Source organism: Cryptomeria japonica, chromosome 1 (genome assembly GCF_030272615.1).
Source record: "Cryptomeria japonica chromosome 1, Sugi_1.0, whole genome shotgun sequence".
Lineage (NCBI taxonomy): Eukaryota > Viridiplantae > Streptophyta > Pinopsida > Cupressales > Cupressaceae > Cryptomeria > Cryptomeria japonica.
Genome location: NC_081405.1, coordinates 672,497,969 through 672,515,245, shown reverse-complemented (window position 1 = coordinate 672,515,245; position 17,277 = coordinate 672,497,969).

Below are 17,277 nucleotides of genomic sequence, written 5' to 3'. Positions count from 1 at the left end.
GAAGAGGCAAAGACTGAACCGAAACCGGTAGTACCTCAAGAAGTGAATACCTTGTTGGACTGGTACAAAGACATTGTTGTAAATGAGATACCAGATTCTTTACCCCCATACAAAGATGTGAACCATCAGATAGACCTCATACCTGGAGCTACCTTTCCAAACAAAGTTGCTTACAAAATGACACCTACTCAAAATGAAGAAATAGCAAGATGAGTGCAAGAATTTCTAGTTAAGGAGTTGATAAAGAAGAGTTTAAGCCCATGTGTAGTACCTACTACTTTGGTACCTAATAAAGATGGCAAAAGGAGAATGTGCACTGACTCAAGAGCCATCAACAAGATTACCATCAGATACCGGTTTCCAATGCCAAGAATTGAGGACCTAATGGACTACCTAGGAGGAGCTTGTTACTTTTCAAAGGTGGATTTGAAATTAGGCTATCATCAAATAAGGATCAGACCTAGAGATGAGTGGAAAACAACCTTTAAGACCAATGAGGGGCTCTATGAATGGTTGGTGATGCCCTTTGGGCTCACAAATGCACCTAGCACCTTCATGAGACTCATGAATGAAGTGCTTGCAGAATTTATTGGTAAATTTGTGATTGTTTATCTTGATGACATTCTAATTTTTAGCAGGTTAAGGGAGGAGCATATAAGACATTTGGATCAGGTCTTGAGGAAGCTACATCAAGAAAAGTTTATGATCAACTTAGACAAGTGTGAATTCTTCAAAACTGAACTAGTATATCTTGGTTTTATAGTTTCTCAAGGTTGTTTGAAAATGGATCCAACAAAGGTAGATGCAATAGTTAATTGGCCTACTCCTAAATCAATAGGAGATGTGAGAAGTTTTCATGTGTTAGCTTCATTCTATGGGAAGTTTATTAGAGGGTTTAACCATGTATGTGCACCCATATTGAACACCATCAAAGGAGGAATGAAATGTCAGATTAAGTGGACTAGTGCAGCAGACAAGGGGTTTGAGTTGTTGAAACAAAAAGTAGCAAAACTACCTTATCTTAGGCTCCCTAATTTCAATCAGCTCTTTATAGTGGAGTGTGATGCTAGCAAGTTGGCAATAGGATCAGTTTTGAGCCAAGAAGGTCATCTAGTTGCATTTTTTTCTGAGAAGCTCAATGAGGTAAAACAAAAGTATTCTACCTATGACCTAGAGTTGTATGTCATGGTACAAACCCTTAAGAAATGGTGGCATTATCTACTTCCCAAGGAATTCATATTTTATACTGACAACCATGCACTTAGCTTCTTGAATGGACATGAGAAGTTACATTAAACACACATCAAATGGGTTGAGCACTTGTAGGCCTATACCTTTTCCATCAAACACAAGAAAGGAGTCACCAATAAGCTAGTAGATGCCTTGAGTAGAATAGTTCTCACCATCCAAGAAGTGCAACTCCAAAGTGCGGGGTTAAGTGATCTCAAAGATCTATACCAAGGTGACAAGGATTGCGGTGAAGCATATGATGTTTGCACCAAGTTTACTAATGTTTGTCATGTTGCATATTCTGATTTCATGTTGCAGGAAGGCCTTTTGTTTAAAGGTCACTTACTTTGCATACCTTAGTGCTCTATGAGAGACAATATCATCAAGGAGAAGCATCAAGGCAGCTTAGGACGACATTTTGGTCTTGACGAGACCTTAGAGCAAGTTGGATGGTTTTATCATTGGCCTAAACTTCAGTCATATGTTAGAAGGTTGGTGGAGCAATGTACCATATGTCAGAGAGCTAAGGGAACCTCCAACAATGCAGGTTTATATCAGCCATTGGCCATACCAACCAGACCTTGGGAATGTTTGAGCATGGACTTTGTACTTGGTTTGCCTAGGACTCCAAGAGGGTATGATAGTGTTTTTGTCATAGTGGACAGATTCAACAAGATGGTACACTTTGTGCCTTGCAAATGCACAAATGATGCCTCTTACATAGCAGGGATATTCTTCAAGGAAGTTATGAGGATTCATGGATTACCGCTTAGCATTGTGAGTGACAGAGACACTAAATTTGTAAGTCACTTTCGGCAAACCTTATGGAAGAAACTAGGCACAAAACTTTCCTTTTCATCAGCATACCATCCTCAATCAGATGGTCAAACTAAAATGGTTAATAGATCCTTAGGTAACTTGTTGAGATGTCTCACCAAACAACATGGACAAGCTTGGGATCTAGTATTGGGTCACGCAGAGTATGCCTACAATGACTTAGTTAATAGAAGCATAGGCTAGAGTCCCTTTGAAATTGTTTATGGATGTCATCGTAGGGGCATCATGGAACTAAGAGACCTCAGTCCTATGGACCATAGAAGTGCACAAGGGGAAAGCTTTGCAAAGAATATAAAAGAGCTACATGAGCAGGTCAAGAAAACATTGCAGCAGCACAATGAGAAGTACAAGGCACTAGCAAATAAGAAAAGAAGAGAAGTACACTATAAGGTTGGTGATCTAGTGTTGGCCTACTTCAGGAAGGAGAGACTACCCAAGGGACAACCTAGAAAGCTATGCATGAAGAATATTGGACCTCTTAAGGTGATGCATAAATTTGGCAATAATGCATATGAGTTAGAGTTACCTCCAAACTTAGGCATATCCCCAATTTTCAATGTATGTGATTTGTATCCATACAAAGGGTCTCAGACAACTACAAATCAAGAGGAACCTATTGCTATAGAAGATGTAGACTGGTTACAAGATTTACCTCCAAGCCAACTGGTCACATTGGAATGCATTTTGGATTCTAAGGTTGTGAAAAAGACTTGGAGAGGAGTCTATAAAGACTATCTGATCAAATGGGCAAGTCTACTAGAGTTAGAAGCTACATGGATGTCAGAGAGAGACATCATACAACATGGTACCATTGTCCAACCTTTATCCACTCAAGAGACTTGAGTTCTTCTTACCCTTGAAGCATGGTGCAGGAGCACTTGAGCAATTTTGTTGTGTAGGTTCTAGGAGTTTGGAATCATGTGATTTTGGTTTGTAATAAGGGCAAAAGAATTTTGAATAAGTGCTCAGATGATGTAAGGACCCTAGGAGTTATTGTTTGACCAATGTTGGCCTAATGGCTCTTAAGGGTGTCAGATAGAGCATTTGGTAGAATAAGTTGGTATTGTATTAGAATAGGTTGGTTTGATGAAGTTTAGGAGGTTCTAAGGTCATTTGAACCTTTTAGAAAGTGACCTAGGTTTGATTTGGGCAAAAGTTGCTCAACTATGTAAAAGTTGTAAAAGTTGCAAAAGTTGCTCATAGCAACTTTGCAACATTTGCATTTTCCAAACACAAACGGCTAGTTGGTTGTCTTTTTCAGTTAAATACATTTGTAACCAACCCAAGGCTGATATAAGGCTTGGGACAATTGATGAGAATGTTGGTTGAAGAGTTGAATGAAGAAAATCAAGTTTAGCCTTTCAAAATTTGTGTTTCATTGATATTGTACGATCTATATGGACTTCTAAACCTAGACCAAGGCATGAATTGTTAGAGTAGAGACATACCTTCCATTTCATGGTGATTTGAGGTTTTGAAGTGTTATAGTCTGTAAGATTTGTCATTTTTGTTGCAGGCGGGTCCTAAAGACCTTAAAACAAGGGTTTTGAAGACTCAATGGCTCATGCCTAGCATTCCATGGTGGAACTCCATACTGAAACCTTGTGGAATGCTAGGAGGCCTTTTAAACTATGCTTTCAATTTTTTTTTAAGACAAGGGAGGCTAAACTCCAGATTTTCCACCATACCCTAGGCTTGGCACGTTGAGTTGGCAAGCAATGGGGATCATGGATAGCAAGCCCTAGATGGGTAAATCCATTGGATGGATTTGATTCCAAGTTGGATTGGACATCCTCATGGGTGTATATACCTAAGGCAATCATCAGAGTCCTTGGCCATTTGGACTGGTGCAGACATTTGAGCAAAACCCTATTTTGTAGGCTCAAAAGGAGGGAATTAGGCCTAAAAAGGGTTAGGTGGGTTAGAAACCAAACCCATATCCAATTTTGTGATATTGTATGAAGCTTCCAAAAGGGTATCTGAAAAGATAAATATTTCATACCATTGTTCAGGACTTCAGGCAGATAAGTGCAAAATACCTCACCGATAGGGCTAATTAGACTAGGTCTCCTAGTAGGCCCAAAAGAGCAAATTGGTCCTTAAGCTTGGAAATGGTAATCTCCAAAGACCTGGATGAAGGGATAGGGTTAGAAAAAAAAATAAAATAAACTCTATGTGAGTTGGGAATGTGTGAGAGAAGATCCTAAGGTAGAGGGGGTTGGCTCTTGGTGAAGGTGTGAGAAGGTGTTGAGTGAGTGAGTCTCAATTAAGGAGTGTTGGACACTAACAAGACAAGAGGTGCTCACCATAGTCTAAGGACCTTGGGAAGGTCATTAAGGGTGTGCCCTACTAACTTTGGAAGGTTGGGATAGTGTGGAATCATTGGATGGTTCAAGAGACTGCCTAGGGAGGCATCAAGAATAAGCAAACCCGGTATGAGTAAGCAACCCCTCTACATCAGGTGGGGATGAAGATGATGAGCGGTGGCCGCAATAGCCAAAATGGGAGTTGGTAGAATTCTGGGTAAATAAACCCATGGGGGTCCGCAAGAAATAAAATGTGTTGCTATATAGTGATTGTTTTTTAAAATATTTTGATAACTAGTTATGTAATAGTTTTTTTTTTTAAAATACACAAGTAAATGTATTTAGTAGTGATGCTCTGCAAAATGGGAGATGTTAGATAAACTTGTGGTGATATAACACATAAGATAAACAACAAACAAAGAACTGCTAGTGTTAATCAACCAAAGACTAGTCTAAGTAGGCTTACCAAGAGAGACACTAAAAACATAATGAAGCATTTGACAATGAAAACAAATACAATGAGGCATCTCCAAATACCTTCCACCATGCTTGTAGCTCCTCCTCCCTTATTCCTCTCCTCTCCAAGTTCCAAATTAGTGTAGCTGTCAGCAACTTTTTGCACTATGGATGTATTATGGAGATTCAAGATTGAAATGCTTCAACTATGCTATGCAAGTGTAAAACAAACTAGTTATGATATGCTATGAAATGAACTAAGATTTCTTTTAATCCAAAATGACAATATATATTAGTGATTTATGCTAAATTCTTTTCTCTAAAATTGGCTATAAGTTAAATGCATACAATTTTTCAGGATCTGGATTATGAATAAATGGACTCTATTTATAGGAAAAATGGAGCAATGGATGGTTGAGATTGAGTAATCTCAACAAGGGTCGGGATTGAAAGGTTTATGATCCATGTGAGGACTTTCAACCCAATCCTAGGATGACAAGTGTCAATATGAGATGGGTTGAGAGGAGAGGAAAGAAGCATTAAATGCTTGACATGACCTGAGGGTTAACTTGGGAGGTAAGGTTAAGGTTGAGTTGAATGGATAAATTTATTATTCAAAGAATAATGCTTTTATCCAATGGATAAACTCTTGTGCAAGAGTTAGTGAGGATAACCATGGTCAAAGCAATAAATGCTTAAAGAGACACATGGGTTACATGAGGGTTGAGTTAGGGGTCAAAGTCCCTAACCATGTGGGTGAGTTGAGTTAACCATTAATGGTCATGTAAGAGCCATAAGTGGTTTGGAAGATTTTAGAGGTTAGCTTGTTGGACACATAAAGCATTAAATGCTTTTCAAAGACTTTGGAGTCTTTGGGAAGTAACTCCAAGTTTCTTGGAAATGTGACAATAATTAGGGGATGGATTAGGCTAATTAGGAAGGGGTTAGAAGAATCTAGAAGGGGATTTAGGATTCCAAGTGGGGTTTGGTGGGCGAGGGAAAATAGGGTTTTTATTAAAATAAAATTCATTTATTTCAACAAATAGGTGCAAGTTGCATTTTTAGGAGAATGCGAGTGGGGGGGATTCAATGATTTAAATAAATGTTTTATTTAATTTATTTAAAAGAAGAAAATGGGTTTAAATTGAATAAATAGGATTAATTCATTTAATTGATTGTGAATTTGGTTTAAAGAATTAATTAAAATAAATTGAAAAATTTATTTAATTAATAGGAGAATGTTTGAAGATGAATTAGTTAAATATTAATTTAATTAACTGATGGCTAGTGGATTTTTAATCAAACAAATAGCAAATATTCATTTAATTAAAATGGACAGATTTATGTGACTACATTTGCCCCTCTTTGAGACAGTGTAGTTTATTGCGTCGTTTCAAAGAAAGAAAAAAGGTGTGAAGAATTATGCCCCATACAATGTTAATTTAATGGGTAGTATGCCCCCTCGAAAGATGGGCCAATTTTTTTGAAAAATCGGGCGATCTCTCAAAAAAGAATGAAAATGGGTGAGGAGATAGAAGAGAATAATTTAGCAATACCGGTGAAAGAATAGAAGAAATCAGAGATAAAATGGAGAAATGGGAGGATCGGGAAGTTCACAGGGACCACAGCGGTGAGTGGGGTAAAATTAGGGTTCATCATTTAAACTTGTTTACCATACATTTGTTTAGATTTTCGTAGTTGCATGCATTTATTTATCTATCCACGAGTTAAGTGCATTCATTTATCCATCTCATATATTCTTATACTCATTCATTTCATCTTACAACAAATTTCATTTAGGATTCATTAGAAGACATTCATTATCCTTATAATTCCATTAAGGTGCAATTATTCATTACCCATGGATTGCATTATCATTACATTAAGATTTCACTCAAATCATATTTTATCAAACATTTAGATCATAACAAACAAAACCATTTGTCTCAACATTGGTTTATACATTTTACATATGCCTTCATTTAGAAATCAACATATAAACATTTGTACTTTACATTTGTTTATTCATATTGCATTCATTTTAAACCATCTAGAGGCATTTACATTAATCATTCATACATTGCATCAAACATCATTGCATATCGTCATCTCATCGATATAAAATACATGTACTATCTATATTATCATTAGTATCATTTCATTATGCATACATCATCATCATGGTATTTCATACATACATAAAGCATTTCACCAACACATCATGCATACATATAGACCTGCATCCACATGTTAGTACCATATTCATAAAACATGCATATAGACATCATATAAATCAAACAAAACATACATCTATGAATCATCTCATCCACATCTACTTATAGCAAGTACAAATATCCATCTAAGCATACATCATAGATCATCACCCTGCATAAATCCATACATATCATCAACGTGCATATCATCCCAAAATATGGGATCTCCTCATATATCACATCATATCATATCGCAACAACATACATGTATCAGAGTACAATGAAGTCCAAAATATCGGCTACCAAGAGCCATCCAAGATATAGTCCAAAATGACAATGTAAAAACATACATAAATGCTCTCTCAAATGCCACTTTGACTAGATGTTGCACCACCTGCTCCACCACTACCCTTTGCACCACCTACACTACCTCGCCGTGGAGGACCCATCACACCACCACTGCTCTACAAAATGGGAGATGTTTAGAAAAAACCTGTGGTGATATAACACATAAGATAAACAACAAACAAAGAATTGTTAGTGTTAATCAACCAAAGACTAGTCTAATTAGGCATATCAAGAGAGACACTAAAAACATAATGAAGCATTTGACAATGAAAACAAATACAATGAGGCATCTCCAAATGCCTTCCACCATGCTTGTAGCTCCTCCTCCCTTGTTCCTCTCCTCTCCAAGTTCCAAATTAGTGCAGCTCTCAGTAGCTTTTTGCACTATGGATGTCTTATAGAGATTCAAGATTGTAATGTTTTAACTATGCTATGCAAGTGTAAAACAAACTAGTTATGATATGCTATGAAATGAACTAAGATTTCTTTTAATCCAAAATGACAATATATATTAGTGATTTATGCTAAATGTTTTTCTCTAAAATAGGCTATAAGTTAAATGCATACAAGTTTTCAAGATGTGGATTATGAAGAAATGGACTCTATTTATAGGAAAAATGGAGCAATGGATGGTTGAGATTGAGTAATCTCAACAAGGGTCGAGATTGAAAGGTTTATGATCCATGTGAGGACTTTCAACCCAATCCCAGGATGACAAGTGTCAACATGAGATGGGTTGAGAGGAGAGGAAAGAAGCATTAAATGCTTGACATGACCTGAGGGTTAACTTGGGAGGTAAGGTTAAAGTTGAGTTGAATGGATAAATTCATTATTCAAAGAATAATGTTTTTATCCAATGGATAAACTCTTGTGCAAGAGTTAGTGAGGATAACCATGGTCAAAGCAATAAATGCTTGAGGAGACACATGGGTTACATGAGGGTTGAGTTAGGGGTCAAAGTCCCTATCAACGTGGGTGAGTTGAGTTAACCATTAATGGTCATGTAAGAGCCATAAGTGGTTTGGAAGACTTTAGAGGTTAGCTTGTTGGACACATAAAGCATTAAATGCTTTTCAAAGACTTTGGAGTCTTTGAGAAGTGACTCCAAGTTGCTTAGGAATGTGACAATAATTAGGGGATGGATTAGGCTAATTAGGAAGAGGTTAGAACAATCTAGAAGGGGATTTAGGATTGCAAATGGGTTTTGTGGGTGAGGGAAAATAGGATTTTTATTAAAATAAAATTCATTTATTTCAACAAATAGGTGCAAGTTGCATTTTTAGGAGAATGCAAGTGGAGGGGATTTAATGATTTAAATAATTGTTTTATTTAATTTATTTAAAAGAAGAAAAGGGGTTTAAATTGAATAAATAGGATTTATTCATTTAATTGATTGTGAATTTGGTTTAATGAATTAATTAAAATAAATTGAATAATTTATTAAATTAATAGGAGAATGTTTGAAGATGAATTAATTAAATATTAATTTAATTAACTGATGGCTAGTGGATTTTTAATCAAATAAATAGCAAATACTCATTTAATTAAAATGGATAGATTTATGTGACTACATTTGCCCCTCTTTGAGACGGTGCGGTTTATCGCGTCATTTCAAAGATAGAAAAATAGGTGTGAAGAAATATGCCCCATAGAATGTTAATTTAGTGGGTGGTATGCCCCCTCGAGAGGTGGACCCAAAATTTTGAAAAATTGAGTGATCTCTCGAAAAAGAATGAAAATGGGCGGGGAGATAGAAGAGAATAATTTAGCAATATTGGTGAATGAATAGAAGAAATCGGAGATAAAATGGAGAAATGGGAGGCTCGAGAAGTTCATGGGGACCACGGTAGTGAATGGGGTAAAATTAGGGTTACGACGAAGGGTATATATGGGGGGAAAGGGGTGAAAACAAGTTCATTTGCATTCGTCTCCATAGTGATTTCTGAGCTCTGATAGTGACCTTTTTGAAAGAGCAAGTAGCAGTCAGGATGTTGGTACCGATAGTAGATCATTGGATAGAAAGAGTTTGTCGATTCCAACGGCCAGATCACTACGGACCACCGGTATGTGAATTTGAAATTTTGATTTTCATGCATTTTTTATATGTTTTTTTAGCTTGTCCAAGTTGACTCAAAACAATAGTGCTAAAACTGTGTTTTGGCATTGTTGTCAATTTAATTGGCGTTGTTGTGCCGCTATAGCGCTTTTGCATAGTGGTTTTAGCGCGTTTGTAAAGTGTAACGCTATTGTGTAGTTGATTTAGCACATTTGTAGGTTTAGCGCGATTGAGCACTGTGTGTAGCACAATTGTTTGTTTAGCGCTATTGTGTAGTTGGTTTAGCGCGGTTGTCTGCATATTAGTGTTATTGTTGGCAGAGTAGAGCTATTGTTAGGAAAATAGATGCCGCAGTGTTGTGAAAAAGAATCTCCTTATGCCAATGATGGATGGATGGAGAGGTGAGTTGTTTTGAACCATAGCAGCCCTGTTGAGACTTAGGCCATTAGGATAAATGCCTGTTGTAGTCTAGGTGTGCCCTGATTGCTTACCTGTTGAGACCTGAAGATACTGGATCAAAGTATTTGTTGATAGTCTAGGTTTAAACTAAAGAAATTTTGAAACAAAACAACTAATGATGATGGTTGATGCACGCGTGTAGGAGGATTTTTGCGTCTTATAGATGCGGGAGAGGCATCCAACCACACAGGTGTTGTGTGATCGATTGACAGAGGCCGAGGTTGATTGCATTGCAGTGACAGGCCTGTACGATGTTATGTATATGTCCGTGATTTGGATGAATCACGGTTTGATTACAACATTGGCAGAGCGGTGGCACAGTGAGATGTGTACGTTTCACTTAGCACAGGGGGAGATGACGGTTACACTGGAGGATGTGTGGCACATCCTTCACATTCCTATTCGAAGAGAGTTGGTGTCATATGATCGAGCTTGGGGGACAACAGCAGTGCAGAGATTTTTTGATGAGGATGTATTTATTCACGATGGCTCGATAGCATGGGAGGATATAACTGCTTTGTATGAGCCACTACGGGCTGTGTTATCAGGGATTGTTGGGGGACTGCTATGCCCAGATTGATGATCGCATGGATTGGCCATTGGTTGGGGCTAGGGTATAGAGAAGATGATGACTGAGGGGACCCGCTTTGCATGGGGACCGTGCATTTTGTTGCACTTATATCAGGATCTGCATGAGGTAGTATACCGAGAGGTGAGCTCACTAGGAGTGGGGATCACTCTTCTTCATATCTGGGCATGGGAGCATCTACTTGTGACTCGACTAGTGAGTCTGAGATTTAGGGAAGTGGATCAGCTCTATGTATATATGTATGGTGGTATTATTTGTCAGCCCCACCCAAGGAAGTTAGAGTGGTGGCAGCGGGCACTTGATGATTTAGATACAGTGATCTGGAGGCCGTATATTGAGTGTGAGCCCTGGGAGGATGATGCAGAGGTGTTGTCGTAAGTGTTTATGACATGATACCTCATTGGTAGGACAACCCACAATGTGGAGAGACAGGTACCTGGGAGAGTGTTGAGACAGTTTGGATGGAGGCAAGGACTGTCGAGTGGTTCTGGAGAGTATGCACGTGTGGTACGAGAGAGGTTATTGTGGGGGCCAGTATTACCCTATGATCAGGCTTTGGCAGATTTTTGAACTCTACAGGCGAGACCATGGCAGATGAGGCAGGGGATGGTAGATGCAGGGGTTACTGGTGAGTATACGCAGTATATTGTGGCACATCTGATTCTGCGGATATCAGATCCAGCAGAGCCTATTCCATCCTTTTAGGAGGAGAGGAGACAGAGATGAAGGAGAGGAGGTTGTCGAGTGGTAGTAGGTGGACGAGCGAGAGGGGATGGAGGTGGTGGCGATGGAGGAGGAGGTGATGGAGGAGGCAGAGGAGGGGGTGGTGGTTTTGGAGGGGGTGGTGGATTCAGAGGTGGAGGTGGGGGTGGTGGATGGTTACAACGGAGAGGGAGAGGTGGTCAGCCATTGCGGCTATCACAGGGACCTTTGATGCAGGGAGGTGTGAGATTAGGTGGCAAGGATGTGGGGGAGGGAGAGGCACCTATGGATACAAGGGAGGGAGCCACTGGAGAGGTACCTATGGATATGGGGGAGGGAGCTACAGGTGGTGGAGATATGCGGGATCATATGATATTAATTTTGCAGACGCGGGTAGAGGATATGGAGGCGGAGGTGGCAGCTAGAGATGTGCAGTTGTTTTGCACAAGAGTCAGAGTTGACTATAGTGTTGTGGGAGAGAGATCAGGCCGTTGATAGGGTGATCCAATTATAGGAGAGAGTTCAAGCCTTGGAGGGAGTATAGGGACATGGGTCATCGACTGATTCCATAGCGAGAAGAGAGAAGGTGCAGAGGTTGATTACTGACGGGGTCTATATGAGCAGGAGGTTCCATCTAGTCAGCGAGCACTGAGTTATTCACATATGCGTCAGGAGAGATCAGAGCAGTCTCAGAGGATGCAAAGCAGTGGTGGTGTGATGGGTCCTCCATGGTGAGGTAGTGCAGGTGGTGCAGGGGGTAGTGGGGGAGCAAGTGGTGATGGTAGTGATGGTGATGCAACATCTGGTCAGAGTGGCATTTGAGAGAGCATTTATGTATGTTTTTACATTGTCATTTTGGATTGTATTTTGGATGGCTCTTAGTAGCCGATATTTTGGACTTCATTGTACTTTGATACATGTATGTTGTTGCGATATGATATGATGTGATATATGAGGAGATCCCATATTTTGGGATGATATGCATGTTGATGATATGTATGGATTTGTGCAGGGTGATGATCTATGATGTATGCTTAGATGGATATTTTTACTTGCTATATGTAGGTGTGGATGAGATGATTCCTATATGCATATTTTGTTTGATTTATATGATGTCTATATGCATGTTTTATGAATATGGTACTAACATGTGGATGCAGGTTTATACATATGCATGATGTGTTGGTGAAATGCTTTATGTATGTATGAAATGCCATGATGATGATGTATGCATAATGAAATGATACTAACGATAATATAGATAGTACGTGTACTTTATGTCGATGAGATGATGATATGCAGTGATGTTTGATGCAATGTATGAATGATTAATGTAAATGCCTCTAGATGGTTTAAAATGAATGCAATATGGATAAACAAATGTAAAGTACAAATGTTTATATGTTGATTTCTAAATGAAGGCATATGTAAAATGTATAAACCAATGTTGAGACAAATGGTTTTGTTTGTTATGATCTAAATGTTTGATAAAATATGATTTGAGTGAAATGTTAATGTAACGATAATGCAACTCATGGGTAATGAATAATTGCACCTTAATGCAATTAAAAGGATAATGAATGCCTTCTAATGAATCCTAAATGAAATTTGTTGTAAGATGAAATGAATTAGTATAAGAATATACGAGATGGATAAATGAATGCACTTAAATCGTGGATAGATAAATAAATGCATGCAACTACGGAATCTAAACAAATGTATGGTAAACAAGTTTAAATGATGAACCCTAATTTTACCCCGCTCACCGTCGTGGTCCCAGTGAACTTCCCGAGCCTCCCATTTCTCCATTTTATCTCCGATTTCTTCTAATCTTTCACCGGTATTGCTAAATTATTCTCTTCTATCTCCCCGCCCATTTTCATTCTTTTTCGAGAGATCGCCCGTTTTTTCAAAATTTTCGGCCCATCTCTCGAGGGGGCATACCACCCACTAAATTAACATTCTATGAGGCATATTTCTTCACACCTATTTTTCTTTCTTTGAAACGACGCGATAAATTGCACCGTCTCAAAGAGGGGCAAATGTAGTCACATAAATTTGTCCATTTTAAGTTAATGAATATTTGCTATTTATTTGATTAAAAATCCACTAGCCAACAGTAAATTAAATTAATATTTAATTAATTCATCTTCAAACATTCTCCTATTAATTAAATAAATTATTCAATTTATTTTAATTCATTCATTAAACCAAATTCACAATCAATTAAATGAATAAATCCTATTTATTCAATTTAAACCCCTTTTCTTCTTTTAAATAAATTAAATAAAACTTTTATTTCAATCATTAAATCCCCCCACTTGCATTCTCTTAAAAATGCAACTTGCACCTATTTGTTGAAATAAATGAATTTTATTTTAATAAAAATCCTATTTTCCACCCACCAAACCCACTTGCAATCCTATATCCCCTTCTAGATTGTTCTAACCTCTTCCTAATTAGCCTAATCCATCCCCTAATTATTATCACATTCCTAAGCAACTTGGAGTCACTTCTCAAAGACTCCAAAGTCTTTGAAAAGAATTTAATGCTTTATGTGTCCAGCAAGCTAACCTCTAAAGTCTTCCAAACCACTTATGGCTCTTACATGACCATTAAATGGTTAACTCAACTCACCCACATGGTTAGGGACTTTGACCCCTAACTCAACCCTCATGTAACTCATGTATCTCCTCAAGCATTTTTTTCTTTGACCATGGTTATCCTCACTAACTCTTGCACAAGAGTTTATCCATTGGATAAAAGCATAATTCTTTGAATAATGAATTTATCCATTCAACTCAACCTTAACCTTACCTCCCAAGTTAACCCTCAGGTCATGTCAAGCATTTAATGTTTCTTCCCTCTCCTCTCAACCCAGCTCATGTTGACACTTGTCATCCTGGGATTGGGTTGAAAGTCCTCACATGGATCATAAACCTTTCAATCCCGACCCTTGTTGAGATTACTCAATCTCAACCATCCATTGCTCCATTTTTCCTATAAATAGAGCCCATTTCTTCATAATCCAGATCCTGAAAACTTGTATGCATTTAACTTATATCCAATTTTAGAAAAAAGAATTTAGCATAAATCACTAATATATATTGTCATTTTGGATTAAAAGAAATCTTAGTTCATTTCATTGCATATCATAACTAGTTTGTTTTACACTTGCATATCATAGTTAAAGCATTTCAATCTTGAATCTCGATAAGACATCCATAGTGCAAAAAGCTGCTGAGAGCTACACTAATTTGGAACTTGGAGAGGAGAGGAACAAGGGAGGAGGAGCTGCAAGCATGGTGGAAGGCATTTGGAGATGTGTCATTGTATTCATTTTCATTGTCAAATGCTTCATTATGTTTTTAGTGTCTCTCTTGGTATGCCTGCTTAGACTAGTCTTTGGTTGATTAACACTAACAATTCTTTATTTGTTGTTTATCTTATGTGTTATATCACCATAGATTTTGTGTAAGCATCTCCCATTTTGCAGAGCAGTGGTGGTGTGATGGGTCCTCTACGGCGAGGTAGTGCAGGTGGTGCAGGGGGTAGTGGGGGAGCAGGTGGTGATGGTGGTGCAACATCTGGTCAGAGTGGCATTTGAGAGAGCATTTATGTATGTTTTTACATTGTCATTTTGGACTGTATCTTGGATGGCTCTTGGTAGCCGATATTTTGGACTTCATTGTACTCTGATACATGTATGTTTTTGCGATATGATATGATGTGATATATGAGGAGATCCCATATTTTGGGATGATATGCATGTTGATGATATGTATGGATTTATGCAGGGTGATGATCTATGATGTATGCTTGGATATTTGTACTTGCTATATGTAGGTGTGGATGAGATGATTCCTATATGCATGTTTTGTTTGATTTATATGATGTCTATATGCATGTTTTATGAATATGTTACTAACATGTGGATGTAGGTATATACGTATGTATGATGTGTTGGTGAAATGCTTTATGTATGTATGAAATACCATGATGATGATGTATGCATAATGAAATGATACTAACGATAATATAGATAGTACGTGTATTTTATGTCAATGAGATGATGATATGCAATGATGTTTGATGCAATGTATGAATGATTAATGTAAATACCTCTAGATGGTTTAAAATGAATGCAATATGGATAAACAAATGTAAAGTACAAATGTTTATATGTTGATTTATAAATGAAGGCATATGTAAAATGTATAAACCAATGTTGAGACAAATGGTTTTGTTTGTTATGATCGAAATGTTTGATAAAATATGATTTGAGTGAAATGTTAATGTAATGATAATGCAAATCATGGGTAATGAATAACTACACCTTAATGCAATTAAAAGGATAATGAATGCCTTCTAATGAATACTAAATGAAATTTGTTGTAAGATGAAATGAATGAGTATAAGAATATACGAGATGGATAAATGAATGCAATTAACTCGTGGATATATAAATAAATGCATGCAACTACGAAAATCTGAACAAATGTATGGTAAACAAGTTTAAATGATGATAAATGATGAGTGTAAATGATACTAAATGAATGCATAGTAATATATAATAATGGTAATAAATGCAACGATGAGAAGTTTTCATATAACTAAATCTAAATGTTATGAGTTTGCAATCATGAAATGATGTAATGATACTAATGTAAGTACATGATAATGAACTATATGTATTTAAATGCGACTAAATGATATGAAATGCCTCTAATGAATGGCTAAAAATAAAGTTAATAAACCTATATGCAAGCATATGATAATGAACTAGGTTTATGTAAATGCAACTAAATATAATAAAATGATAATGTGGTCATGATAGATGAATGCAAGGTTGTTTAGACTTTGCATGATGCACTGGTGATGTATCAGAGAACTCTGTCGTGATTGTATCCAAGACCAATTCATTCTTCAAATAACTTTTCATTATTAATCTTGTTCACACTTGCATACAAAAATCATGCATATGAATGATGAATGATTAAATGGATGGGTGATTTGCAACGGAATGCAATATAAATAGATGAGATGGAATGACGATCCATAGTGCTTTATTTTCATCATTGAGCATGGGAGTATCAATCTTGGATGAGGCAGTAGGAACCAAGGATGGAGCATTGTACCTTCAAACAAACAACATAAATAAAGAATAAAGAATATGGACCCTCCATAATGTTTCATTCTCATATGGTCAAGGTATACGTTGTAGTCAACAAGCCATAGTGATCCATGACTGTATTGTGCATATGATCACGTAGCTTAGTGAACTTCCCACATAGACACCATTAGTACATGCCCCAGAACTTCATTGGATTAATTTGCAGAAGATACACAAACAAAAATGACACTTAGGAACCATCCCAACCACTCTAATCACTTGTGGATATCCTGGAGTAGCGTAGGAACCTGATATAAATGAATAAATAACCTACAAACCAACCAAGTACTTGATAGCTTAAACAAAATTTTCTTGTCAAAGAAAAAATGTCATCTTGTCTTTGTTTCGGTAAGGAAGGATTCATTCTTGTTAAGACAATTTGTGTGTTGATGTTGATTGTTTGGTTGATGTGATAAGTGGTCATCGTTTGAGTATTTCAAAATGTGTGTTTGGTATCTTCTTGGATGCGCATGTACAAAGGTGGCTTCCATGTTTTTAATTGATTTTTTTGATGTTTTATCATGTTTTTGGTATTTTGTGAGATAGTTTTCCAAATGAAGAACCCAATGAATCACAATTAATGCAGAATCCACCTCCATCAATAGGTTAAGGGCATTGCCCCTAGTTTTAGACATGACTATGAAAAAGCGGAATGCAAAACGCATGAAGTACTATCTTTGATTGCAGATCAATAACAAGCCATGGTTTTGACTGATGGATGTGTGGATGCAATGAATGTGATCGCAACAAGTCTGAAAGACAATGGAACCATAGCCTTTACAAGTGGTGCCTATTTGCCAGGTTTTTACAATCGCACTTACCCAAGGTGCCACCGGAGTGGTTGTTCACCGTTTGGATGCATGATTTTTCTTTACTATTTTGATTTGATTTTTTTTTTTTTTTTTTAA